Raw genomic sequence first — 22,446 nt, 5'->3', positions numbered from 1 at the left:
TTGTCTGTTACCATGAAAGCTAGTCCTTAGGGAGGAGGCTTTCCAGGCGGTTCCAGCTTAGGGACCTCTGGGGCCTGTGTCTGAAGTGCTAAGTGTCTTCAGCAATGGGGACTCACCTTCCACCTCTAGAAGGCACCCAAGGGCAATAGCAATCGACTGTAATGTTCTGGAGTCTCTTGAACAACCCTGACCAACAACTCAAAAGAGGGCTTCTCATGCTTGGTGCTGGGGATTTTGTTAGATGGTCTTTGGGGGAAGGAACATTGTCAGCCCAGATGAGAAATTTAATTTAAACTCTTTATGTATATTTATATACAGACCTGTGTGTATTGTAGGGATTTTATGTTTATTTGTTTGATCTTGGTTTTAGATAGATCACTAATAGCATGATTCCTTATGCCTTTTTCAGACAGAGCAAAGATTTACTATTATTTGTTTTTACTTAAGATGGGTCAAAGATACTGACCTGGGCAATAAACTTTGATTTAATACTAAGATGTTTTTGAGTGTGTGTGTGTGTGTGTGTGTGTGTGTGTATGAGTGTGTGTGTGTGTGTGTGTGTGTGTGTGTGTGTGTGTGTTCTGCTATGTAGCTCCCAACTGGCCTCAAGCTTGGGATCCTCTTGCTTCAGCCACCCAAGTGCTGGGGTGACATGTGCTAGATTAACATCTTAGCTTGAGCAGTGGAATTACTGACTTAAAATCATTCAGTGAGAAGCCAGGGGTGGTGGCGCCCGCCTTTAATCCCAGCACTCGGAAGGTAGAAGCAGGTGGATCTCTGTGAGTTTGAAGCCAGCCTGGTCTACAAAGAGAGTTCCAGGACAGCCGGGGCAACACAGAGAAATCCTGTCTTGAAAAAAACAAAAACAAAAACAAACAAACAAACAAACAAACAAACAAACCGAACCAAAACATCATTCAGTGAATGCCTGCATTGTTCCAGCAATTGATATTTACCATGCTGTTCACTCTCTTTCCTTGTGTTTTCAACCTCTTTTTACTGTCTGGACACAGAGTGCAGGGCTTGTGCAATGCGTGTTAGGCAAGCATTCTACCACTGGGCACATTTCAAGCTCCTTTAAAAGCACTGAATTTTATCCTAAGACATGCATCTGGTGCACAGCCCTGGCTGATCACGAACTTGAGAGCCTCCCAAGTGCTGGTCCTGGGATTACACGTATGTGCCGCCATGCCTGGCTTGTCTCAATAACTCACCTTTTACTTCCCTTCCCCTTTTCCTTTCTTCCTCCTTGTGATGTGATGAATTCTTTCCTCTTCAGAGATGGCATTGCCCATTTTCTTTCAGTTTCTCTGTCTCACGGGGGGACCATATTGTAAGGGGGAAAGTGGGAAATACTTACCTTTTAAAACACAAAATAACTACGGAAACTTGTCTGCTCAGTCACCGTGATAGCCTTAAGTCCATCTCTGCATTGTTTTGGCATGACTCTTCGGGGGATTATGCCCACTTCGTGAGCCATCTCTCCCACACTCTACTTGGTGAACTAAGACAGACGAACAGCTAAAAGTGAAATAATTTCAGGAACGATGAAGTGATGGGGCCACGTAAACCTTCATTCTTTGGGGTTTCCCCTGGTGCTGATCCTAATGTTCAGCATTAGCAGAATGCAGAGTTACGCTTTTTAAAATAATTGAGGTTTGAAGGCATCCCATTAATAACCAATCATGTTCGAGGCCTACAAAGTGTCTGCAGTAACAATCCAAACCTGCATATGAGCTACAGCTCACCCTGGCAGCTTCCACTTCAAGACTGACCGGAAAATTGCTCAGCATGTTAATAGGAGTAAAACCTCATGATCAAGGGCAATTCACAGCTCACAATCCAGGAAATCGATGTACAGGGATACACCATTGTATTGTTATTAAATACAATCGTTCGGCAATTAACCCAATATGGCACCTATACACATGACTCAGATGAAGAGCCTCATGTTTCAAGGGGATAGTCAATATAATACGGTACTGCTTCGACAGTGCTATTGATGTGGCTAGTGACTAGAGTCCAACATTTTCCCAGGTCGGCTCTGAGATCACCGCTATTGAGTTATAGCTACCATAAACTTCCGCTCTTGCCAGTGGTCACACCTCACAACAGCATAGTCTTCAGATACTCTTGGCCATTCCTAACCTGTCCAAGCCAAATAATGAAAAGTCACACCCAGGAGCTAGAGAGATGGCTCAGTGATTAATAATAGCATTTGCTGCTCTTGCAGAGGACCTGGATTTGGTTCCCAGCATCCACATGGCAGCTAATAACTGTCTGCAACTCCGGTTCCAGAGGGCCCAACAACCTCTTCTGGGTTCTGTGGGCATCAGGCAAGCATGTGGTGTACACACATTCATGCAGATGAATACTCATACATATAAGAATTGAAATAATGTGCTAAATCACAAGTTTGGTTTTTTTCTCTCTCTTCACTCTCAAAATGAAATTGGGAGTTTTTTTTTTTTCTGCCCCAAGTGAAGATCTCATTGGTGGGGGAAAAAAACAAAACAAAACAAAACAAAAAACAGAAAAAAAGTAATTCTTGTTTTTCCCTTTGCACAAATTAGATGTCTGGAAAATGAACCTCAGTCTATGGTACCTTTCTCAGTAACTATTGTGTGTTTCTGAAGCGTTATCGACACCAACTTTTTGTAAAGGATGATATTACAAGCATTCTTGTATATGCCTCTTTGGGCAGATTTGGCCCATGCACTTGTCCGCCATGTGACTTGATCAGGGGATGATCTTGGGGTGGGGCATGGTTGAATACTTATTTCAGAGTTCTCCACAGAGTCATGGGAGGATTTTTTTTTTTTTTTTTTACTTTTGTTTTTTCGAGACAGGGTTTCTCTGTGTAATTTTAGCTGTTCTAGAACTCACTCTGTGACCAGGCTGGCTTCACAGAGATCTGCCTGCCTCTGCTTTCTGAGTGCTGGGATTAAAGGCGTGCACCACTACTAGCTAAGGGGGAGGGGAGATTTAACATATGTTTGTTGACAGACTGCTGTGGGTAATGCTTTTGTACACAAGTTTAATAAAACATTGATTGGCCAGTAGCCAGGCAGGAAGAATAGGTGGGATAAGCAGACAAGGAGAATTCTGGGAAGAGGAAGGCTGAGTCAGGAGATGCCAGCCCACTGTCAGGGAGCAGCATGTAATGGCACACAGGTAAAGCCATGGAAAATGTGGTGACATATAGATGAACAGAGATGGGCTGAGTTTAAGTGTAAGATCTAGTCAGTGGTAGGCCTGAGCTAATGGCCCAGCATTTTTAATTAATATAAGCTTTCTGAGTGATTATTTTGTAAGTAGGCCATGGGACTGTGGGGGCTTGGTGGGATCCAGAGAAAACTTCCAACAACAACAGACTATTGGAATACTATTTTGTTACAGTCTCCCTTAGCACTGGGAGGCTGAGGCAGTTTGAGGCCAGCCTGAGCTACATAGCAAGACTTTGTCTCAGGTGAACAAAACAAAGCACACTGTACACAAAAATCTCCAAACAACAAAAGACTTTGATTCCTATTTTAAAATAGAGCTAATTTGATCTGATAGAGCATTTAGGACAGGCACTAGGTTTGGGGATTTAGCTCAGTGGTAGAGCACATGCCTAGCAAGCTCAAGAACCTGGGTTCCATCCTCAGCTAAAAAAAAGAAAAAAGAAAAAGAAAAAGACAGGCACTAGCTGAAAGGGTCTGTCTTCTGTACCTCTGCCTCTAGGAGGTGTTTCCACAAGACCATGTCACCTTCTGAAACAGGCAAGTAGAACCGCTAATTGTGTAGTGTACCTGTCTGCATTACCCTGTATTAACTAAAAATAATGACCGACTTAATATTCCTTGCAGAACCTGCTGTCTGTGAGTCACACTGTGTGCGTAACAGTGGCTTCCAGGGGCAATTTCTCCCTGGCCATGGAGGACACCTTGGGGATGATTCATGGTTTGTGCAATGACTACCCTGTATCTAAATCTGGAAGCCACAGGTTTACATACAAACCAAGGAGTGACTCCTGAGCAGGAATGAGAGGCCAGAAACCTGGAGAAGGCCACAGATGCCTCCTCCTGCTACAGGCTTCTGGGCAGAGGCTGCAGAAGGGAAGCAGAGTAAACCATTCTTACCCTGTAGTCACCCAAAGCCTAGGAAAAGCAACAGGACTTCTCACTGTGGGGAGAGAGACAAACAAGTGACCTCACTCGCTCAGGTGAAGGGGGTTCGATTATGAGCATTTGGATTAGGGATGCAGATTTTTATGGTGGTTCTATAGAAGGGGGACATTTGAGAGAGAAGAAAAATAATCGTCAGTCATTCCTACAAAATTGTCAGCAATTTGCTTACTTACGACACAGAAAGTGGAAAAATCGGAGTATGAAGCTATGATGTGTAATTATGCAAAGTGTGTGTCCTGAGGACAAACATGGAGAGTCCACAGCTTGAGATCAACACAGGGGTGTGGTTTGTTTTCCATGGCTACACTGTGTGGTGTGAATATGGTGTAGGGGGCAGGGGACATTAAATACAGACTTGAGTAGTAAGACCACTGCCCAAGAGATCAGGAGGCCTATGTCTCCATTTCACATGGCCATAACAGCTGCCAACTTAACCTCTGGGGTCCATGTACAGGAAGTGAGAACAACACACCTGCCCCATGCACTGCAGGAGGTTGTGTGAGGTCTTATGGCTGGAATGCTGTAAGATGGAAGATTTAAGAAGAAGGAGATCCCAGAACTCAGAAATTTACCCCAAACCTCTTGTCTTACTAGTCATGGTGAAAGCCGGGGAGCGTATTCTATTTGACTTAACAAGTGGCATCACTGGGTACCTATCAACAGTTTTGCTCACCGGGTTCTGCACTGGGCATATAGAGCAACTAGGGTTTCTTCTACTGATTAGAAAGCTCCCTTGTGTTTATTTCTGAGCTCTGTTGCATAACTCACCACCCTAGTTGAATTATTGTAGGTTGAGAATATTTTTAACACTTACTTTGTGTGCATGTGTTTACATTTAAGTGTATATATGTGCAGGTGTGTGCAATAGAAGACACCATCAGAGGAGGCAACAGATCCTCTGGAACTGGGATTACAGATGGTCATAAGCCACTGCGTGGGTGCTGGGAACCGAATTGCATCTTCAGTGAGAGCAGTAAATGCACTTAACCTCTGAGTTATCTCTCCATCCCTAATTGATATTTTTAATCTAGTTGGACAATTTTCTGCAGTTTTTTGTTTGTTTATTTGTTTTTTGAAACAAGATCTCACCATGTAGCTCTACCTGCCCTGAAACTCAACTCTGTAGACCAGGCTGGCCTCGAACTCACAGAGATCTACCTACCTCTGCCTCCCGAGCACCTCCCAAAGGTATGCACCACTATGTCTGGCTAGTTTTTGTTTTTAAGGTAGAATCCAGGGCAAATGAACTGGCTTAGCAGATAAGAGCATTTGCTGCATAAGCCAGATGATTGAATTCCATCTCCAGGACCCATGTGATAGAAGGAGAGAACTGAGTCCTGAAAGTTGTCCACTGATCTCCACACAAACACTATGCACATCAACACCCCCTCTACTACTATTACTACTAATGATGAATTAATCAAATCTAAAAAAATGATGGAAGTGATAGAGAGGCAGCTATTAAAGAAACAAGCAAGCTTTGGAGCTGGTCACCAGTCCAAGGGCACATGTCACATTGTTGAAGAGATTTGGGAAAGAATGAGACCTGAGACTAGGGAACTTAGTTCGAATCCCAGTTTGGTGCTTTTCCCTCTGGGGGAGCCAAGGCACAGTCCACAATCCTTCCAGCCTCTTTACTCATCTCTAAGCCGAGGATGGTGCTAGCTAACTAACTCTACGTGTCAAGGTGTGGATTCAGTCCCCAAATACAAGCTTCTCCAACATCAGGCCTGATGTCTAGCTGCCGATTGCCTCACTTTTCCTACCCATCTTTCTTGAAATGCTGAGGATTGAACACAGAGCCTCACAAAATGCTAGGCAAGCCCTCCACCGATGAGCTACATCCCAGCCCTCCTCCCTTAGGCAAATACTAACTGAGTGATATCTCCAACTGTCTTCCCCTAGGGGAGTGCTCCATTATTTAGCTACATCCTAGCCCTCCTCAATCCTTTTGAAAGCATTCCCAGTGAAAAGACACAGCTTCTCTTTCCCAGGGTTTTTTGTTTTTTGGTTTTTTGTTTGTTTGTTTTGTTTTTTGTTTTTGTTTTTTTTTTTTTTTCATCTGCAAAACAGGAATAAGAGCAGAGACTTAGTGCCCAGGACTCAGCATGCTTGCCATGCCATACAGATGCATGGAGGAGAAATGGACCATTTAATCATGCCTGTGTCTGCTCCTCCCTGAATATGGCAAAGCAGGAGATACATTGGTCATAAAACCCACAAAGGTGCTGTCATTTTGGAGCCACAGAAAGGATGTCAATTGGTAACAACACCTCACAGCCCACAGGGCGTATCCAACAGGCCTTGAGGAGCTCTCAGCCGGTGCAGGGGAAGGATTCACTGTAGTCAGTACAGGAAAGGATGCATTGTAGTCAGTGTAGGGAAAAGATACATTGTGTCCGTTGTAGGGAGAGGATACATTGTTACTGATGAGCAAATGGCCTCCAGAACAGGTGCATGCAAAGGACCTTCTCTTTTCTGCTTTGACAAGTTTGTACTTCAAATGATGTGAGGGCAGAGATCCTGTCTATCACCCCCTTTCTGGAGTTTCTAAAAGAGTGTTGAGTAATATCTAAAGATGTTAGACGATTAAAGAGATGTCACAGGGGGCCTCCACCTAACCTTTGGCTTCCGTGAGGATACAGGATGACTTTGGCAGGAGATGGCTAACATCTCCTTAGGGAGAGATGGCCAGTGCCCTGACATGCTGTGATGGGTCTGACCATTCCAGCGGAAGACAACCAAGGAGCCAATGGATGGAGATCATCTCAGCTCCCTTCTACCATTGGCTTTAGAACACATCAAGCCTGGCTAAAGATTACTCACAGAGTGGCTCTGTGCCTAGAAAGACAGACAAAAGAAGGACAGTCTGACATTCACTGTCTGAGTTGGACAGACAAGAAACAATAAAATACTAATAATGTGTACCATGGGGGAGGGCCCTGGCATTTGCTATTTGCTGAGTTATGTCCTGTGCACATTATCTCCCATTCCTTAATTCCTTCCGTAAATATTTCCCCAGGGCCTATTACATGTCAGGTGTTCCACAGGGCACAGGGCAGGGAAAGTTCTTGTTTTTGGAAAATGTTCTAGTACATATACACGAATGAACGTATCTGATCAATGCAAATGTTATCCATGAAGAAGAACCATAAACCAAGAGACTACAAGGGCTGGGGTACATGTAAGCAGAGGTTTTTAGGCAGATGTGTGGCTCAGAGGGATGAAGGGAACTGCTCCAAGCCTGGGATGGTGTACGCTCCAGGCAGAACAAACAGTACATGGAAAGGCACAGTGGCGAGAGATGGAACTTGGAATCCTCAAGGTGACTGACTGGAAATGGGTGTGTAAGGGGAGCTGGAGAGGAAGGCATGTGGCTGAGCCATGCAGAGAGACATTTCCCAAAAGAAAAGAATTCATGTTTCATCTGTGACAACTGGAAGCTCCCAGAAACCTCAGCTGCTCTGGCTGAGAATATAAGGTTCGTCCTAAACGGAAGCGAGAGAGCTGGACCTTGCAAGCTGGTGTTGACAACTCATTGTCTCCCAAGAGGACTTATAACATAGACTGTGGGTTACCTCTAGTTGGCATTCTCAACAGTTGGGGCAAGTAATAGGGGTTCTGGGATCACAGTACAACATCCACTATGGGTCTGTTTATGATTCCATTTTCAAAACGGTCCTCCAAATGCGGCATCTTTGTTTCCTATGGATGGCAAATAACTTAGGCTCAGGGATTTTAAACAACTCATTCAAGATAATGAACCAAGGAAATGCTGGATTCCAGCCCAAGTCTCGCTGAATCCCAAGACCAAAAATTTTTGAATTGTTGTAAATCATCTGCAACATTTATATCCAGATTGTTTTTCATCTTACAAATGTGAAACTCCATATCCCATGAGCCCCTCCTCATAGTCCTTACAAATTATCATTCTATGACCCATTTTCATGAGTTTCACTAGTCTACATACAGTATTGTATGATGTTTCCTGGAGAAACATGTTGATCCTAGACACAGCAACAGCAGACCAAAGAAATGCTTGCACCCAAGTTTATAGGGTTTACTTGCGGAAGTGTAGGTGAGTGGTTACCAATAGGAACATGGGTGACTTAGCTCATTCCTGAATAACCCAGCCCAGCACAGTGATAGATAACTCACCGGCAGTTACAGCTCTGTCCAGATTGCAGGGATTTTTCCTCTACCATTGATTGTTTTCTGCTCCTATAACCTCAAGGGGAGGTGCTATGAATTTTGGGGAGTCCTGAGTCTTGTAACTTTTGTGAGTTTCCTGAACCTCCTCAATTTTATCAGCATCCTGAGTCTTATGAGCCACCTTCCCCCCAGGAGGTAATGTTTTAGTTTGGAAGAAATAACTGCACAGCACATAGGTACCTCACACCAGTGCAACCACACAGTGTTGTCCTAATGAGACCACCTAGTTCGCTGGGGATGTTTTCAAGGTTCATCCATAGCACAGCATGTGTCCGAATTCCCTTCCTTTTTGAAGATAAGTAATATTCCATTATGAAGACATACTAAAGTCTGTTTAGCCATTTATCTGTTGGTGGATTGCTTCTATTATTTATGAATAATGCTGCTATAAAAATACCTCATCAGACCTCCCTCCTTTTTTGATTTTTGGGGCACATACCTAGAAATGAGATTATTTCTTTCTTTGTTTGTTTGTTTTCTTTTGGTTTTTCAAGACAGGGTTTCTCTGTGTAACAGTCCTGGATATTCTGGAACTCACTTTGTAAACCAGGCTGGCCTCAGACTCATTGAGATCCACCTGCCTCTGCCTCCCAAGTGCTGGGATTGAAGGTGTGTGCCACCACCACCTGGTGAGATGATTTAATTTTATGATACTTTATTTATTTATTTACTTATTTATTGAGAAATTATCATGCTGATTTTTCCATGGTGGCAAGGTACCAGTGTTTGAACAGTTCCAATGTGTCCTCACTTGGCTATTTTTCTCCTCTTCTCTCCCTCCTTGGCTCTTTTTCTTTGATAACAGGCATTGGAACAGAAGTGAAGTAATGGGGTTGAGGATTTAGCTTAGTGGTAGAGCGCTTGCCTAGCAAGCACAAGGCCCTGGGTTCTGTCCTCAGCTCCAGGAAAAAAAAAAGAAAAAGTGAAGTAGTACCTCATCACGTGGTGTTAAGACCACCTACTTTTCTTTTGTAAATGTATTTTATTGGTTCCTTGAGAATTTCATGTTTTGATCATATTTGATCATATTAATTTTGATCATATTCTCTTCCCCCCAACTCTTCCCAGATCTCCCTTTTCCCTTCCTGACTCCACCCACCTCCACCTATCCCCCCCACCCCCAAATCAAGGCCAATTTGTACTGCCCAAATAGTCACTGATAGGTGGCCTTCCAATGAAAGGTGGTTGACTTACCTGGGTGTACACTCTTAGAGAAAAATGACCCTTTCTGTCCCAGCAGCTAAGCACTGCCAACAGCTCCTTTGCTAGGGCGGAACTTCAGAGCCAACTCTCCTCTCACTGCTGGGCTTTGCTCTGGCTTGGGCTTGCACAGGGCTCATGCATGCTGTCACCAGCACTATGAGTTCCCACGTGCAACCGCCCTTCTCTGTCCAGAGGACATTGTCCTTGTCATTCACCGCCTCTGGCTCTCACGGTCATCCTGCTCCCTCTTCCTCGATGATCCTTGAGCCTTTGCAGGAGGGAGTGTGGTCTGTGTGATTGTGAGCTTTTCACGCCATCAGGTCATTCTCAAAAAGGAGAAAAGAGCTCAAGTACACATCCAAGTCCACTATTCCACTGTCGGGTGAGAAAAGCGAGTCTAGATACAAACTCTGTTGATGTCTACGGGTTCCCAGGAAGCATCGGGGACCACATTAAGAAAGAACAAATAAAAATGGGGGTCAAATGACTCAAACTTTTGAATAAGCTTTTTTTTTCTCAAGGACCTTAAGATGCTTTAAAGAACTGTGCTCCTAGACCAGTGAGATGGCTCAGCAGATGAAGATGGTTGGCACCAAGCCAGAGGACCTGAGTTTGATCCTTGGAATCCACTTGGTGGAAGGACAGCATCAACTTTCCTAAGTCACCCTTGACCTGCACATATATGCACACAAATAAATACAAAAATGTAAAGAGAGCTCTGCTCTCTTGGTGTATTTTAGAATTGATATGTAGAATTTGATCAAAAACTTAAATATTGTTACCAATGAACTATCTAGCCTACAGTAAATACTGATATTTTAAAACAAAATGGTGAAACCACTCTTAAAGGTCTCTAAGTGGCCTCAAAGGAAGTCTCATCCCAGTTTGCTACCTTCGTTGTCCATTGAAGAAACAACCCACAGCCTTCTCTTTAGTAAAGAAAAAAACGTGTTCTATTTTCTCTTAGAAATTTTATTTCCATTCTAGTCCAGAATCTTATGCTAATGTAATATAATTAAGACATAAAGCCCCTTCTGAATATCACGTTGTACTGTTATCTATCAAGCAAATGTATAAGAATGAAAATTTATACATTTTAAAATTCCCATGACTTAAGGCTCTAAGTGTTTCTAGGATTGAGTTATCTTCTCAGTGAGGAGCAGCATGTGACTGATCAAAGCAACCTAAATGCGTGGAAAATCTTGGTAAATGCCAGCAAGAAGGAAAAGTTTTTGTTGTTTTTTTAAATAAGAGGAATGATGCTGTACTTTTCTCACATGTTACATGATTGTGGATAAATATGACTTACTACCAGATTGCTAGGATCACAAAGTAGGTAGCATCAATTCTAATTTTATTTTGTTTTTTTTAGAGTCAAGAAACCCTTGTGCTTCCATAGGAGGAGATGGAATGTGGAGAATGTCATTAGGAAAGTGTCCTTGGATTTTTAGAACTCATTCTAAATTATTTGCCTCATATCATAGGCTAATTACCACACATATTTGAGATCAATCATACAATGGCTTCATCCGATCCTTTTTTAGTTTTTTTCCAAATTTAATCATCGGAAAGCACCTGTATTAGCTGCCTTTTGCATTGTGGGGACAAAGTACCTCACCAAAGCAACTCCAGGCTCATAGTTCCTGGGTACAGTCCCTCTGGAGAGCAAGTCTGGGCAGCAACAGCCCGAGGCAGTGCGCCCCACTGCATCTGCTGTTCGAGGCAGAGAGGGACAGAGGCTGTAGCTCAGCTTGTTCCCCCTCTTTTATTTGGTCTGACAGTTAAGTGGGTCTTCCTACCCTACCTCACCTAATCTAGAAAATCCCTGGCAGACATGCCCAGAGACCTGTCTCCATGGTGATTCAAGATCCTGCCCACAATCAATACAACGTGTTGCAACACCTGATTTGGAAAAGGCTTACTAACCCCACCCATTATGGGTGAAACCACGTTCACATATTGAACTCTTCACCCCTAACCCCTCAGAATGTATTGGAAAACAGGATCTTTGTAGATTTAATTAGCCAAGGTGAGGCGATAGGGTGGCCCTTAAGAGAAAGCTGGGCAGAGTCAGACATGGAGGGAAGATGGTATAGAGAGACAGAAGGTGCAAGCAATCTACAGGCCAAGGAGAGATGTACGGAACATTCTCCCTCACAGCTCTGAGAAGAATTAGCCAGGATAATAAATACTTCAGATTTGGACTTGCAGTCCCAAGCAGTGGGAGACAGCAAGTGTCTCTGGTCAACCTCCCAGCCTAGCCTGTGATAATTTTTTTCACCAGCTCTTCCGAACTCTGACACAGGCTTGGAGCCATCCCCTCCCTGCCACGGACACATATTTCCCATTATTTGGTGTCTAGATGAGTTAGTTTATTATGGGAAATTTTGGTACAAGGCCTCACACTAGCCCAGGCTGGCTTAGAACTTATTGTGTAGCCCAGGCTGGCTTAGAACTTACTGTGTAGCACAGGCTAACCTTGAATGCAAAGAAATCTTTATGCCTCAGCCTCTGAGCCATGGAAGTATGAGTCACCACACCCAGCTCTGATGGGACTTGTAAAATCTGAGAGAGAATCCCAGTGAGGCTGAGAGTGAGTGAGAGTAAAGGTCATTTTAGAAAGGGCCCTTGTGACAGACAGGTGTTTAATGCAAAGCAGATATGAAACTTGAAGACAATGACATTACTTTCCTTCAGAATACCTTTGGAGGCCCCTTTGCAAAGTTTTGACCCCTGAGGGGTTAATGAAGCTTTTGGAGTGGGGGTGTGTGAACTGTAGATACCTGCTATAATCCAGGGATGGCTTCATGGAGGACAGACTTATGTGTGGATTTATTATTTTATTTTTTAATTTTATGAGACAGGACATCATATGCTAGCTCAACCTGACCTTGAGCTCCCTATGTAGCTTAGGCTGGCCTTGCGCTTGTAGCGATCTTACTGCCTCAGCCTCTTTTATACTTTTAAATTTATTTTATTATTATTATTATTAGTTTTTGGAGACAGAGTTTCTCCGTGTAGCTTTGGTGCCTGTCCTGGATCTCACTCTGTAGAACAGGCTGGTCTCGAACTCACAGAGATCCTCCCTGCTCTGCCTCCCGAGTGCTGGGATTAAAGGCGTGCGCCACCGCCGCCCGGCCTGCCTCAGGCTCTTGAGTGCTGGGTTTATAGGCATGGGCCACAGCTTCTGGTTATGTGTGTAACATCCTAATTTATGTCAAGGAGAAGGAAGAGGACATCAGCCAGGGAGGAAGCAATTTGGGAGTGGACTTCTGCCTTAATTAGGAGCAGTCTGGGTAGCAATAGCCATGTTACTCCCATCCTTAGAGGGCTGTGTTACAAACTGTAACGAGAGCGCGTGGGCACACACACACACACACATGCACACACGTATATATATTTTCTTTTGATGAGAAAGTGACATGATGAAAGTGGTGTTTAGGGAAAGGCTGGGCAGCAGCAGTGGAGAGGAAGCAGTTCATTAGTGCCTGGCTCAGGGTTGCTGGGCAGGGGGTGAGAAGCAGCTGCCTGCTGGTGATGGGGAAAATGGACACTGCTGTGGAACAGGTGAATCTGAGCCCCCTGCCTACTGACCTTCATTTCACAGGCTCTGCCAGGCTCAGCACTAACTCCCCATCTGCCTCTGTGGTACTGCTGCCTCAGTCCTGAAGCCCAGAAAAGATCAGCAAAGGAGTGTTAATGTCGCTGGACTGTCCGTCCGTCCGCTGTAAGGCTGAACAGAGAAGCTGCATGGAAACTCCCATGGATGTGAAAATACGGATGTCCATCACTCACTATGATAGTGGGTGTGTCTCTCCCCTGGGTGGGGTCAAGATGGCTTCTGAGGGACTTGGCATTCAGCATCAGCCCCAAGGAAATCCATGCAATAAGTTATCTGTGGTATTGCCAGGGAATTCACTGTCCTTTCTGTCCATTTCCAAATGGGGAAAGTGCTGAGCCACAAGAGGAGAGTCCCTCTACACTCCGGATTCTCAGAGGTGTTTGGCCTTGTGTCCAAACTCCCTCAGAGGACTGCTCACTTTCTCTCTGAACCTTGAGCCACCCTGTTTATGCAGGAACACAAACAAAGCTTTCCTATGCCATGTGGCCATGTGCTTCTCCTAAGCAGGGAGGCAGAGAGAGCACCAGGGTGATCTAGCCACACAAGCTACTCTCCTCTGCACGAGAGACCACTTCTGAGACCAAGGGGGTAAAAACCCAGAACCAGATATTGGGGTGAAAGCTAAAAGATCAGAGGACCAGAGCAAGCCACAGTCACCACCTCTTACCTCACCACTCAGTCTGAAAGAGCCTTCTAGCCGAAAGGGCTTCCTCAGCCGAAAAGGCCTCTAGTTCCTGTCTCCTCACGCCTTATATACCTTTCTCCACCCAGGTATCACTTCCTTCCTAGTGCTGGGGTAAATGGCCTGTGATTCCCAAGTACTGGGATTAAAGGTGTGTTCTCTTAAAGGCTCTGTTTCTCTTCTAGACTGAATCAATCTCATTCCAGGATGGCTTTGAACTCACAGAGATCTGTCTGGGATCTCTCCCAAGTGCTAGGATTAAAGCTGTGTGCCACCACTGTCTGGCATCTATGTTTAATCTAGTGGTTTGTTCTGTTCTCTGATCTTCAGGCATATTTTATTAGGGTACACAACATACCACCACAGCTCACCAGCCAGCCAGCTTTCCTTAACTTGTTCAGTTCTAGGCCAGCCAGAGACCCTGTCTCTAGATACTACCTGAGGAATGTCACGTGAGGTTGTTCCTCTGGCCTCCACACCACACACACATACACATATGCACACTTTCATATACACACACACACACACACACACACACACACACACACACACACACACACACACACCCTGCACACACAAATGTGCAGACACACAAAGGCAAGGGGCTGGCACTAGAAGAGACTGTTGGCACTGATAGCTGGTCTCATTGTGGTGACAGAAGCTGGTATGTTGAGCTGACAATTGACCCTGCCACTTTGCACATCCCTACCAGTCACCAGGCACAACTCGAAACATCGCAAACACACAACCATTTTTTTCTCCAGTCCTGTGGACTGAAAATACTGCACCTACATTTTATAGGGGAAGGGCTGGCTGCCTGAGCAAGCAAATACCTTTCTCAATGTCTCAATACTACAAAAGTGGCCTCTTCTCCTTCCAAGACTAGTTAAACAAGTCTTTCACAGCAAAGAGCCCCGATTTCCCTGTGGCCTAAAAACCAGACCTGTTTTTCCCTTGTGCTATACCTCTCTCCAGGGTTACAGCAGGCTCTGCATCCTCCCCAGTATCTGCAGGCTCCGGAAGACACACCCTGAGCATTGCTGGTTCTAATGGAAAAAGAGAGCCTGGCCAACAGCTCACTGGTCATGCGTTACCTTTGTCCACACTGGTGACTGAAGCTTACTACATGGCCACCCATGGCTTCAGAGAGTGAACAAATACAGTCTTACTGTTTGAGAGGATGGAGGATTGTTTGTGGGCACACAGGACTGCTGCCACCACAGAGGAAGACACTGCTAAGGACGAGTGTTTTCCCCGGAAGCCTCTGCCCTTTGCCTCCCATGGAAGCTCCCCTTTCCCAGGCTGAGACCTCATGGATGGCCGACACTGCATGTGTCACAGATACCGTTTCTGATCCTCATAACGCCCTGTTAGGTAGATATTGTTACTACCTTCCTTTCACAGATGAAGTTATTGAGGCCCAGGAAGATCTCGTAGTGGCTGGAGCCAGATGGCATAGGGAATGAAAAATGACGCCTGTGTAGTCCTCAGGTCAGCTTGACTCTGGAGACTGTGTTCTGTGCTTTTCCGGAGGAGGATGCCCAGTATGACCGACACAGCACACGTGTTGCAACAGAAGGCCCTGAGCTTCAAAATATGGAGACTTGCTGCATGCAGCCAATTTGACAGGGATGAAAGAGAAAGGGAAAAATGACTTGGAATGGCCTCATCCAGAGAACACCCCTAATATTTTAGGCATGTTCTTCTATACCTGTTAAACCCATAACCTGCTTCTTCAAGTGACAATGTATCATGTGCACTTTTCCAATAAAGAACTGTGGTTTTAATGTATGTGCTCGTGTGGGTAGATATCCTGGGTGCCTGCAGGTGTACATGCAAATGCATGTATGGAGGTCAGGGGTTAACCAACCTTGGGTGTTGAAGTCTTGAGTGAATGTGTATTGTTGACATGAGCACAGCCATGTCAAGGACCACAATGCCTTAGCCCAGTGGCTCTCAACCTTCCTAATGCTGTCACATGTTGTGGTGGCCCCCCAAACATAAAATTATCTCATTGCTACTTCATGACTTGAATTTTGCTACTGTTATGAATTGTAATGTAAATATCTGATATGTGACACCCATAGGGATTAAGACCCATAGGTTGAGAACCGCTGCCTTAGACCCAGGGGAATCATAAGAACTTTCCCTGGTTTGAATACAAACATTGACAGTGTTTTCAGGAAGTATGGAGCAAGTTTTCTCTCCAAGATGACTGAAGCCTGAGACCGCTGCCCTACCAAGACTTTCAGCTCAGATCAGCCAGCACGCAGGGCTGCTGGTATGTGTCCATCAAGCTTACCACCCACCCTTCCCTGCTTTTCTGTGTAGGTGTGTGTGTGTGTGTGTGTGTGTGTGTGTGTGTGTGTCTATTGTTTCTTCTTAACCTGTAAGGTTAAGTCTAAAGCTGTTCAGGTCCTGGCAGGTCTTATTCCTCAGGAGCTATCCACTTTTTTTTTTTTTTTTTTTTTTTAAGACAAGCCTTCTCATTATCCTGGAGCTTGCCAAGTAGGCTAGGTTAGCTGGCCAGGGAGCCCCAGGGATCCACCTGTCTTCATCTCCTCAGTGCTGGAAGTAGATATACACACTAGCACACCGAGCATTTGTATGTGGGCTCTGGAAATTGAGCTCTGTTGCCCATATTTGCAACCTAAGAACTTCACTAACAGCCATCTCTCCAGCTCCACACTGTAGTTTAAGATGATTTACCTATTTCTATTTCAGGTATGAGTGTTTTGCCTTCATGTACGTATGTGCAGCATGTGTGTACCTGGTGCTGAGGCCAAAAGAAAGTGTCTGCTTCCCTGAAGCCACCGTGAGATGCCACATAGGTGCTGGGAACCAAGCCGATTCCTCTGCACAAGCAATGGGTGCTCTTAAGTGCTGAGCCATCTTGCCAGCCCTGAATTATATTTTTAATGACTTGACTACATATTCGCTTGCTCTCCATTTTGTGACCCTGCCACCACTTATTTAAAATTCCTGAGGGCAGACATTTATCTTGTCTCCAGTGAGGTTCATCTCTTTCCAGAGATGACTAATACCTTTTTCGGTTGCTAAATCAATTCATGTCTTCACCAATGAGAAAGATCCTAATGGCCAAAGATGGTTCATGAAAACATCAACTCCATGCTTCCTCTCTTCCCCCTTTTCCAGAGAGAACCTCCATAATGCTAGTCAGTGTCTCCCCATCTCCCAAGTCAGGGATTTTCCTTGGCATTTTTCATTTCTTGTAACTTTCCTGAAATTCCCATAAACTGCCTAGTGCCCTCTTTGTTTTCTTTCTCTCTTGGTTTCTGTATGTTCATATTCTTTATTATATTACATATTCACAGTGTTTCCATTACACATTCATGCTCATGTCCTCACTCAGCATGGAATGGCCTTTCTTGTCATCTATGGCTGGTCTCCAAGGTGCTGCTCAACTGCCCAGCCTTTCATGATGCCCTGCCTATCCCCGTAATCAGTTCAAGTTAGTAGATCTTTCCTCTAAGCTTCCCAGGACTTCTGTTCTTGCTTACATACACTCATTCAGAAAAACATTTACTCAGCGCTTATGGGGAGCATTGAGGGTCCTAGGGCAGATACCACATAATAAACCTTGGTACTCATGCTTTGGGAATCCTCCTCAGTCATCAGGAGATGGTTAGAAACACACATAATTAATTCCAGGGCAATGGTTGGGGGGATGTAGTTCAGTTGACAGAGCGCTTTCCTAGTAGGCAGGAGGCTCAGGGTTCGATTCCCACCACCTCAAAGGAAAAAATAGTGGTACACACAGGTGCCAAGTGAAAAACTAAAGTTTTATTTCATGCATGCTTTCACTTTGAAAAGTCAAGACCCTTAAAGAAAAGTGAGTCGGGTTCCGCTCCACTGCTGGGGTGAATCCAGGACCTCTACCCTGAGCCACGCCCCCGGCCTTAGGGCCACTTCTTATCCCCTCCCTGCAGGGCCCCAAACATGCCCTGAGCGAATGAAGACACCCAGGTCTGAGGAGTCAAGAGGGGGACTGAGTGGACCTCAGGCGCGGTCCAACCCCACGGCCCACGTTTCCCGGAGTCCGGTCTAGTGTTCCCATCTTCCTCTCTCCCTGAAATAGATGCGCAGCCGCCTCCAGATTTAGAATAGGGGCGGTGACAACGTCGCGAAACCTGGAAAATATGACTTTTCCAGAAACGGTTTCAGGTCGCTCATCCATCTTCAGGTCCTGGCAACCGCAGACGTGGCTTTGCCCGCTTGCCGATCTTTTTCCTCCCCGGGCCCGGATTGGGAACTCTGCAGCTTCTCCAGCCGGGTGGAGGAAGCCGGAGCGGGGCGTCTGCGTGCGGCCTCCAGCCCGGCCACGCCGCCACGTCCTACGATCCGCAAGCCCATCCGGCCCGGGTTTTGCCGCCCGCCGCGCTCCCGGAGCGGAGACTGGCGCCGCCGAGGCCTCCGCGGCCCGGGCGGGGAGGGGGAGGGGGAGAAGGAGAGACGGAGGGGGCCGCACCGCGCACGCGCGCCGGAGGGGTCGCGGGCTCCTGGCTCCCCCGGCTCCGTCAGGCCGGAACCCTCGCGCCGCCTCCCGGCCGGGAGCCGCCCGGAGCCGCCCGCGCCCGGACCCGCGGCGGCCGGGCGGGGCCTGTTTCCTCGGCCGGCGTCCTCGGGCTCGCGGCCGGGAAGGAACATTCCTGGCTCTCCCCGCCCGGCTGCGCCCGTTCCCGCTCCTCCCCCGCCGCGTGTTTTCCGCCCCAGTAAAGATCGTGCCACACAAATAAGCCTCGGATGCCCTTTGCTGAGCGGGCCATTTTCAGGGCGCGTCTCCCGAGCCGCTAAAAGTCTTGTTTTTTCCCCAAAGTGGAAGGTGTGGGGGGCGGGGGCGGCTGGGGCCGCTTCCAACTGCTCCGCACGCTCGAATAGTTGTCAGTAAAATCAAACTGACGTCAGCCCGGGGGGGGAAAAGATAGGTCTCTTTTGTTCTCATGTTCTCCCCCCCCTCCCCTCCCTTGTGATCAAAGGCAAAAAAACATTTTTTTCCTTTGGAGGGTGGAGGGGAAGACAAAAAAGGGGGGAAAAATTGCCGTGCAAAGAGATAGCTTCCATTAGAGCTTCTGCCCGGGCGAGGGGAATGTTTAATGAATGCATCAAGTCTTTTGATCACCCTCGCTCGGCTGGGTTCAGTAGTGCCGGAAGGTTAGTTGCATATCCTGTGGCTGATCTGAAATTCGATCAGCAGAGGGGGTCAAAGAAAAGAAAAGCATTTTAATGGGAATCAATACAGGAGCATAGGTCTTGGAAGGAAATACGTGTTGATTAAAAATGCCACAAGATTAAAAAAAGAATGTCCACGACTGGTTTAAAGAAAACGAGAAAAAGGAAAAACGAGGGAGGGAGAGAGAGAGAGGGAAGAGAGGAGTGGGGGAGGAGGAGGGGAAAAAAACCCTTAGCAATCTATTTTCTGTGTGTGCTGCTGCCAGAGAGGCAGTCAGCAGACCAGCAGCTTGTGTAATGCTTCAAGCTACAGCGGGCAAATTTAAAGCTGTATGCTCAGAACAACATAATAAATACTTATTGAAAATGCATTTCTATTTCTAAGCGGGGCTCACTCATGCATTATACAAAACACCTAGGGCTCCAGTAGCAGACACAAGGGGACAAATAAGGTATACTGTGACTCCAGTCCTTAAAACTAAACTATGGAGCTTTTAACAGTGGAGAGTAGAAATAAACAAACAAAAATTTCCCCTAAAGTCGAAAACTAACAGCTTTGAAGGAAACCAAAGGCTTAAAATGGAAACTTTAAAGAAGTTGTAATTTTAAAAATGTTTTAAAACTGTGAGGGTAAGGAAAAGGAACTAGAGGGGAGTCAATGGTGGTAGATAGCATATTGATTGCCTTACAGAGTGGAAAATTATTGCCCTGTAGGTAGGGAAAGTGATCAACAGTGTGATAAAACAGTTGAAGGTTTTTATGGCCCTCTACCTACTATGGAGGAAAAGGAAAAGCATTCTATATCCACTCTTAGACCCACCCACACACACTCTCTCACTCCTGTCTGCCTGGTCTGTTGGAAGAGAATCAATAGTATTTAAATTTTTACTCGTTCAACAAAGACAATCCCTTCCTCTTGGAGGAAACATCCTGAGAACAACGCTGTTCAGGAGGGGTTCCAGCAGCTCCTCCCCGGACTCCTGGATGCTCATCCTTGCTCTTCACCCTCAGCTTCCTTAATTTCTCTTTCTATCTCTAAAGAATATTCAAAGAGATTCAGAAGCATTTTTAGTGTGATTTCCCTCAGCTATTTCCAATAAAAGTGTTTCTCTGTTCAGCACCTCCCCATACCAAACTCTTTTTCTGTTTCAGTCTCATGGAATGTGGTATATATTTTCATATGATCTGTGAACATCACCGTGTACATTTCAGGACCGTCTAATTGGTGGCCAGTGGATGAATGTGTCCCATGATAACTAAGAATGTTGCTCAACCCATTTGTAGATGATAATGTCATGTTGAAATGTCAAAAGGTTGGACAGCCCTGTTTTAAATCAGCTCCAGTGTGTATACCTAACACATCCTAAATGCCGTGCTTGGCAGTATTGTTTAGTCTGTATAGCAGGGTGTGGTGCCACAAGGTGAGTTGAGTTAGGAAGGGGATTGGAGATTGGAGGTCAGCCTGAGTTACATGTCTAAAAAGAAAGAAAAATAAAGAAAGGGAAAGAAAGGAAGGAAGAGAGAAAGAAAGGAAGAAAGAAAAGAAAAGAAAGGAAGAAAAGATCCTCCATGGATTGGTTGACTCCACAATAGAAGCTGTAGTTCTGGGAACCAGAGTGCTAACTGGACTTCATTTCAGTAGTTTTGGTAGGGAGGATCCATCAAAACTGAAGTTTTGTTGTTTGCTACAACTCATAACTCAAGATATTTTTGTTGTTGTCTTTTGAAACGGTCTCATGTAGCCCAGGCTGTTCCTGAACTCACTATGTAGCCAAGGCTGGCTGATAGTGGTTGCCTTTGTATTTCTAGCTTACAAGCATGTTCCATCATGGCAGAATTACATAGTAAAATCCTTTGTAAAAAGATTTCTTAGCAACTCTGTAACATTTCTTTTTGTTTGTGTGCTTGTAGTATGTGTGTGCATGATGATGCATTTATTTATGTGTTTGTGTGTGATAATGTGAGCATACCACGGCATTTATGTAGAGATCAGAGGGTAACTTTTAGGAGTTGGTTCTTGCTTTCTACCTTTTTAAAGTAGGATCTCTCTTAGACTTTGGCTCTATGCTGCCTACTCCAGGCTACATGGCCCACCAGCTTTCTGGGAGATTCTTGTATTTCCCACTTCATTGCAGGAGTGTGGGATTACAGTCTTGGGCTACAGTATCTGGCTTTTAAATTCTAGGAGTCTGAACTCAGATTCCAGGGATCTGAACTCAGGTTGTTCGGCTGGCACAGGAAGCACTTTACCTTCTTCAGAGACACATTGCCTTTCTCATCCCTAATTCACCAGTGCTGCTTAGATCAGAGTTTCCTATGTTGAGAATAAAGCTAGCTGACAGACACTTTGGAGTTTATAGAAACAGATGATGCATTGATTGGATTTCAGAGAGGGAAGGTATTGCTTGGTAACTGTAAACTACTGACTTAAGTTCTCTGAATCTCAGGTACCTCACTGGTAAAATGGGAAAATGATACTTACCTCCCAGACTCATTTATGTGATGAAATAAAGTATGTAAAGCTTATTTTATAACATGCTTATATAATACATAAATAATAATGTATTCTGTGCTCTATACGAAATGTAACATATCTATCTATCTATCTATCTATCTATCTATCTATCTATCTATCATGTATCTGTCTGTTTTGTTCTTCAAAGATTTCTCCATCTCAGGAGCTATACCTTCCTTAATCATACTCTTTAAAAAACAGAATCTGTATATATATATAATTTAGATTTATTCATTATTTTATGTGTGTGGGTGTTTTGCCTGTATGCATGTCTATTCACATGTGTGCCTGGTGCCCATGGTGGGGTTGTCAGAGGGTGTCTGGTCCCCTGGAACTAGAGTTATACATGGACCCTTGTGAGCTGCCATGTAGGTGCTGGGAATGGCTCTCTGGTTCTCTGAAGAGCAGCCAGTACACTTAGCCATGAATCCACCTCTTCAGTACCCCCCCATCTTATTCACATTTTTATGAAATTTTTCCTTAAATATGGGGTGAATCTGAAGTTCTAAGCTGTAACTGCATCCTGTTGCCTCTTCCTGAATTTCTTGGAATGCTGGCTCTTGAGACATTTCCTCTCAGAACCTGGCTGTAATCCTCAAGGCTGAGGAATTGTGTCTAGGTGAGATCATTTGTAGGAGGGCTGGTTGATAACATGCAAATTGCTTCCAGCAGCATCCCACTAGCCAAGAGATAACATCAACCTTCAGCCTTGAGAGTTGCCCATCTGGATTGTTCCATCCTGTTTAATCAGCTGCTGCCTGATTGCAGTTACATGAAAGATCCCAAACCAGAACTGCCCAGTTGAGCTTACCCACAACACTATGAGAAGTGATAAATAATAAATGCATAA

Source organism: Onychomys torridus, chromosome 19 (assembly GCF_903995425.1).
Source record: "Onychomys torridus chromosome 19, mOncTor1.1, whole genome shotgun sequence".
In the NCBI taxonomy this organism is placed as follows: domain Eukaryota; kingdom Metazoa; phylum Chordata; class Mammalia; order Rodentia; family Cricetidae; genus Onychomys; species Onychomys torridus.
Note: the sequence above shows the minus strand (reverse complement) of the source record.